Source organism: Neovison vison, chromosome X, assembly GCF_020171115.1.
Source record: "Neovison vison isolate M4711 chromosome X, ASM_NN_V1, whole genome shotgun sequence".
Classification (NCBI taxonomy): Eukaryota; Metazoa; Chordata; class Mammalia; order Carnivora; family Mustelidae; genus Neogale; species Neogale vison.
In genome coordinates this window covers 113,631,487-113,639,095 of record NC_058105.1, presented here as the reverse complement: position 1 = coordinate 113,639,095, position 7,609 = coordinate 113,631,487, and the positions used below count along the sequence as shown (strand labels likewise).

At 36.6% G+C, this 7,609-nt stretch overlaps 1 pseudogene; it reads right to left on the bottom strand.

Annotated features, from left to right (window-relative positions):
* Positions 1-6,592: 6,592 nt before the first annotated feature.
* Positions 6,593-7,275, bottom strand: LOC122896862 (annotated as a pseudogene).
* Positions 7,276-7,609: the final 334 nt, after the last annotated feature.

Sequence of the window (7,609 nt, the reverse complement as noted above, 5' to 3'; positions counted from 1 at the left end):
TCATCCAAGCAGAAAATCAATGAAGAAACAAGAGCTTTGAATGACACATTGGACTGGATGGACCTCATAGATATATATAGAACTTTCCACCCTAAAACAACAGAATACTCATTCTTCTCAAGTGCACATGGGAGTTTCTCCAGAATAGACCACATACTGGGTCACAAATTAGGGCTCAAATGATACCAAAAGATTGAGATTATTCCCAGCATATTCTCAGACCACAATGCTTTGAAACTGGAACTCAACCACAAGAAAAAGTTTGGAAGGAATTCAAACACTTGGAAGCTAAAGACTACCCTGCTCAAGAATGTTTGGATCAACCAGGAAATCAAAGAAGAACTTAAACAATTCATGGAATCCAATGAGAATGAAGACACATCAATCCAAAACCTATAGGATATGGCAAAGGAGGTCCTAAAGAGGAAATACATAGACAACCAAGCCTCCCTCAAAAAAAAAAAAAAAAGAAAAAGAAAAATCCAGAGTATATCAGCTCTCTTTACACGTTGGAGAACTAGAAAACAAATAACAAATTAAGTCAACCCCATGCACAAGAAGGGAAATAATCAAGATTAGAGCAGAGATCAGTGTGATAGAAATTAGAAATAGTGTTGAACACATCAATGAAACTAGAAGCTGGTTCTTTGAAAGACTCAATAAGATTGATAAACCAATGGCCAAAATAATCCAAAAGAAAAGAGAGGACCCAAATTAATAAAATTATGAATGAAAGGGGAGAGATCATGACTAACACCAAGGAAATAGAAACAATCATCAGAAATTATTATCAAAAGTTATATGCCAACAAGTTAAGCAACCTAGAAGAAATGGATGCGTTCCTGGAAACCTATAAACTTCCAAGACTGAAATAGGAAGAAAAGAATTATGCTAAATATACTCTGTCTTCCATAAATGGAACAACAAAGCCTGGATGACAGCACATCTGTTTACAACATGGCTTACTGAATATTTTAAGCCCACTGTTGAGACCTATTGTTCTGAAGAAAAGATTCCTTTCAAAGTAAGACTCCTCATTAAGAGGACACCTGGTCACCCAAGAATTTTGATAAGGATGTACAACAAGATTAATGTTGTTTTCAAGCCTGCTAACACAACATCCATTCTGCAGCCCATGGATCAAGGAGTTATTTTGACTCTCAAGTCTTATTATTTATTAGATATATTTCATAAAGCTACAGCTGCCACAGATAGCGGTTCCTTTGATGGATAGGGGCAAAGTCAGTTGAAAAGCTCCTGCAAAACATTCACCATTCTAGATGCCTTTAAGAACACTGCTGATTCATGGGAAGAGGTGAAAATATCAACATTCACAGGACTTTTGAAGAAATTGATTCCAACCCTCATGGGTAACTTTGAACTGTTGGAGACATCAGTACAGGTATGTGGCAGAAATGGCAAGAGGACTGGAATTGGTAGTGGATCCTGAACACGAGACTGAATTGCTGCAATCTCATGATAAAACTTGAATGGAAGAGGACTCATTTCTTAAGGATGAGCAAAGAAAGTGGTTTCTTGAGACAGAATCAGGTAAAAATGGTATCAAGACTGTTGAAATGACAACAAAAGATTTAGACTAGTACATAAGCTTAGTCGATAGAACAGTGGCAGGTTTGAGAGCCTGACTCCAATATTCAAAGAAATTCTTATGTGGTTTAAATGTTATCAAAGAGCATCACAGGCTACAAAAAAATCATTCATGAAAGGAACAACTGATTGGTACAGTGTACTTCACTCTTGTATTATTTCAAGTAATTGCCACAGCCACCCCAGCCTTTAGTAATCAGCACCCTAATCAGTCATCAGCCATCAACATCAAGGCAACACCCTCTATCAGCAAAAAGATGGAAACTTGCTGAAATCTCAGATGATTGTTAGCATTTTTTAAGAATAAAGTTGTTTTAAATTAAGGTATACACAGTTTTAGACGTAATGGTATTGCACACTTAATAGAACACAGTGTACTGGGAAACCAAAAAATTCATTTGGCTCACTTTATTGTGATATTGCTTGATTGCTGTGGTCTGGAACCTAACCTGTAATAACTCTGAGTTATGCCCATACTGTAATAAGAGTTATGTGAACATGATCTTTCTCTCTCACAATATATTACTGTATTGTACTCACCCTTATTCTTCTTGTGATGATGTGAGGTGATAAAATGCCTATGTGATAAGATGAACTGTGCTGATGATACAGGCATTTTGATGTAGTGTTAAGTTACTACTGACCACCTTGCCACACTTCAGCAGAAGAATCACCTGCTTCCAAACCATGGTTAACCATAGGTAAGTGAAACCACAGAGAAGAGGCAGGGGGCTACTTAATGTGGGAAATTTATATATCTTCTCAATTTTGCTATGAACCTAAAACTGCTGTTAAAAATATTTAAAAGAAACAACAAAACACCTAGAAGAAAAACTTTGTGATCTTGGGTTAGACTAAGATTTCTTATATACTATGCCAAAAGCATGATGCATAAAACTACAAATTGATAAAATGGACTTTATAAATAATCCTGTCATCTGCATTTTGAGAAACACTGTATACAGAAAATGAAAAAGACAGGGTGCATGGGTGGCTCAGTTGGTTAGGTAACTCTCTTTGGCTCAGGTCATGATCCCAGGGTCCTGGGATTGAGTCCTGCATCGGGCTCCCAGCTCCACAGAGAGTCTGCTTCTCCCTCTGACTTTTTCCCCTCTCATGCTCTCTCTTACTCTCGCTCTCTCAAATAAATAAATAAAATCTTTAAAAAAAAGAAAAGAAAGTGAAAAAGACAAGTTCTAGATTGGGATAAAATATTCACAAAATGTTCACATAGCAGATAACTAAGAAAGGACTTATATGTAATATATAAAAATCTTTTGGGGTACCTGGATGGCTCAGTTAAGTGTCTGACTGTGGCTCAGGTCATGATCGCAGGGTCCTGGGATCTAGCCCCATGTCCGGTTCCCTGCTCAGCAGACAGCCTGCTTCACTTGTGCTCCCGCTGACTCTGTTGCTGTCTATGTCATGATCTCTTTCTCTCTCAAATAAGTAAAATAAATAAATAAAAATACCTCTCAAATCTTAAAAGAAAAAAAGCCCAATTAGAATATAGGCAAATTTGAATAGATGTTTCACTAAAGAACGCATACTGATGGCAAATCAGCATATGAGAATATGCTCATATTATCACTGGGTAAATGCTAATTAAACAAAAACGAGCTAGCACTACATATCTATTAGTATAACTAAGATGTAACAGACTGACCATCCCTAGTGTTGACAAGAATGCAATTAAGCTGGAACTCTCACACAGGGCTGACATGACTGAAAAATGGTATACTCATTTTAGAAAACAAGCAGTTAAAAAAATTGAATATAGGGATAGAATGAGTGGATCAAGAGTTGATATGATGGTATGTATCATTTAGACCTCAACTCTATGATCCACTCATCCCATTCCAGTTATTTACCCAAGAGAAATGAAGGCATATATTCAAAGACTTTTGTATGAATACTTATAGCAGCTTTATTTGTAATTCCCAAAACTAGAAAGAACCCAAATGTCTATCAATAGGTAAGTGAATAAACAGTGGTATATCCATGCAATGGAATACTACTCAGCAAAGAAAAGGTATTATTGGTATGTCTTACAATGTGAATGGATCCCAAGATAAACATGTTGAGCTAAAGAAGCCAAAGTATATACTCTATGAATCCATTTTTTGAAAAATTCTAGGAAATTCAATATATTATACAGGGATAAAAAGCAGATCAGTGATAGCTGGGGATAGGGCAGGGAGGGGGTTCAGGGAGAGAGAGAAAGGAGGGATTCCAAAGAGGTATAGGGAACCTTTTGGGTGTGATGGTGTACTGGGTTGAATTGTGTCCCTCTAAAAGATATATGCAAGTCCAAAACCTAGGTACCTGTGAATGTGAACTTATTTAGAAATAGGTACTTTAGAGATGCAATTAAGAATCTGAGATGAGGTTTTAAACCTGGGTTTAGGGTGGGCTCCTAAATCCAATGACCAGTGTCTTTAAAAGCATGAGGAGAGTATGGCAGGGAAGGCAGCCACGTGAAGATGGAGGAATAGATGGGAGCTATGCTTCCGCAAGATGAAGAGTACCAGGAGACACCGCAAGCCACAAGAGGCAAAGAAAGATTCTCTCCTAGAGCCTTCGGAAGGAGTGTGGCCCTCCTGATGCCTTGATTTTGGATTTAAGGTTTCCAGAGCTGTACATGAATAAATTTATGTTGTTTGAAACCACTGAGTTTATGGCAACTTATTATAGCAGTTATAGATTACTAATACAGATGGATGTAATCATTGTTGTGGTTGTGGTAATGGTTTTTCATATACATATGCGTATACATATATACACACTTATTTTGTATATTTTACATATGTGCAATTTATTCTGTATCAAGTAGACCTCAAAGTTGTTAAAAAAGCCAACAGCAACACAGAGGATTTAAACAACATGCTTAACAAACTAGACCTAATTTTTATATATTGAATAGTGTACCCCCAAACTATGGCATAAATAAAAACTTCAGGTTCATATTCAGGGAATGTTTGCCAATACAAGTTCATAAAGTTACTCTCACGAAATTTTAAAGGAAGGAAACTGTACAAATCATGTCATCTTACCATAGTAAAATTGAGATAAAAGTTAATAAAAAAATTATTGGACAATACTAATTTATGTCCAGAAATTCAGGAGTGTACTCCTAAATAAGCCAGAGAATGTAGAAGAACTCAGGATGGAAATTAGAAAATAATTTAACTAAATTATAACATTACATATCAGTATTTGTGGGATGAAGTGAAAGCCAGGCTTAAAAATAAAATATTAAAAATGAAATTTATGACCTTAATGGCATATATATATGGGAAAAATTAATCAGTGATCTAACATCTATTTCAAGCAGTCAAAAGAATAACAGAAAATTAATCATAAAGGGAATAGAAGAAAATAATAAGAAAAATTAGTAAAATAGAAAAACATAGTAGAGGGAATTAACAAGACCAAAGTTATTTATTTGAAAAAAAATAAAATAAAATGGATACTTTCCATTGTGAGATCCAATAAGAAAAATAGAAGGCAAAAAAAAAAAAATCTCCAAAAAGTAGGGATAAAAAAGAGGTGATCACCAAAACCCTACAAATATCATAAGTGAGCTTATATTAATACATTCAAAAATTAAACTAAATGAACACATTATTAGAAGTGATAAACATAGCAGGGATTCTGAACACAAGTCAGCATATAAAACTCAACTGTATTTTAATGTGATAATTAAAATTAAAATGCAAATAATATAATTTCCAATAAAATCAGATGGACCAAATACCTGGGAATAAAGCAAATGAATTGCAAGACCAGTTCACAGAAAACTTTAAAATGCTATTGAAAATTTCTCTCAAATAAAGTAAGGAATAAAAGATGTAATACCATTTACAGATGGGAAGAAAATACCACAAAGATGCCAATAATCTCAAAATTGACAAAAAATTAAATTCAATCCCAATGAACATCTTGGAATACTTTTACATTGAAACCGGCACATAAAAATTCAAAAGTGAAAAATAGCCAAGATACTCCTAAAGAATAATAAATTCAGGGGGCCTGTTTTAGAAAATAGCAAGCATTATTTATTTATTGATTTTAAAGATTTTATTTATTTGAGGGGCACCTGGGTGGCTCAGTGGGTTGAGCCTCTGCCTTTGGCTTAGGTCGTGATCTCAGGGTCCTGGGATCGAGCCCCGCATCAGGCTCTCTGCTCAGCGAGGAGCCTGCTTCCCCCTCTCTCTCTGCCTGCCTCTCTCTCTGCCTACTTGCGATCTATGTCTGTCAAATGAATAAATAAAATCTTTAAAAAAAAGATTTTATTTATTTGAGAGAAAGATTGCACACATATGGGGGAAGGGGAGAAGGGAGAGAGAAGCCCAAGCTGACTCTGCCTTGAGCGTGGAGCCCCACACAGGCCCCCATTGCAAGACCCTGAGATCATGACCTGAGTAGAAACCAAGAGTCTGAGGTCTGAGGTTTAAGTTACTGAGCCACCCAACCACCCCTATTTGTGTGTGTGTGTGTGTGTGTGTGTGTATGTTAGTTATATTTATTTAGAAACATTCAGAATGTAAACGAAACAGCTGTAACTTTTTTTTTTTTTTGGCAATTACAGAGTGGTATTGAGTTTATAGAACAACAACTATGTCATATAAGCTGCATCACAGACAAATGAAGATGGAAAAATCTACCAGCCCATATGTAACTAATTTGTGCTGGGCACCAACAAGAACCTGCTTTAAATTTCCACTAATGTAGAAATTTAAATTTTCAAATATCCAGGTTAGTGGCTACTGAAAATACCACTAGGACAGGGCTGTCTAAAGACACATTCAGCAGTGGGTTAACTATGCAAAAAAAGACAACGTACAGTTTAAAAGCAAATCTTACACAGCCTTACATTTCAATTTTTTTCCTTTAAAAGGAGTAAGATGCAGACGGGTGGGAGTGGGGGGGTGGGAGTGGGTTTCCATGCTTTACAGACCAGAAAAAATGCACTAGCACCAACTTATTCATCTTCTTCTTCATCTTCCTTCTCCTCCTCATCCTCTTCATCTTGTCTTCCTCCTCTTGCTTCTTTTGCTTGCTTTTTTTTTTTTAGCCTTGACAACCCTGTTTTTTGCTGCATCAGGTTTTTCCTTTAGCTCAGTATGCAGCAATATCCTTTTCCTATTTTTCCTTCCACTTAGCAGCTTCTTTCCATGCAGCTGCTTGTTGTTTGTGGTGGTTTTATTCCACATCTCCCCCAGTTTCTTTGCAACATCACTAATGGATAGGCTGGGATGTTCTCCTTTGATTTTTGGGTGATACTCAGAACAAATCAAGGAAAAGGCCAAAGGAGGCCTCTTAGGTGCATTGGTGTATGTGTAGGTGCACTGGTCTATGGGTTGCTGAAGTGAGCACTGAATGTGCATTGGGATCCCTGAACTTCTTTTTTGTTTCCCCTTTAGGGGAAATGCAAATTTTCACTTCTCTTTTATTATGGGCCTTGTCTGCCTTTGCCATGTCTTCAAATTTTCATTTGTCTCTAGCAGACGTGGTCTTCCCTATCTCTGAGCACTTCTTAGAAAACTCAGAGAAGTTGACTGAAGCCTCTGGGTGTTTCTTCTTGTGCTCCTCTTGGCAAGTTTGCACAACGAATGCATATGATGACCTTTTGCCTCTCAGCTTCTTAGGATCTCCATTGCCCATATTTAATTATTTTCCCCAGTGAGGCTCAGAGTCGCCCAGTACCCATCTGGCTCTCACTTGCCCAGGTGCTGTCTCTATGGAGCTCAGTGTACTGCAACGGCTGTTGTAAACATTATTTTAAAGCAAGCTTAATTAAGTTTGCTATTAGTGCCAGAATATAGATAACTTGAACAGAAGACAGAATTTAGAACTGATTCATATACATGACTACTTGATATAAAACAAAGTTGGCCATCAAAAACAATGGGGAAAGATTGTCTTTTCAGTAAATTATCCTGTATCAATTATATATTCATATATCCAAATAGCTATATGTCCAAGAAAAACTTTGCCC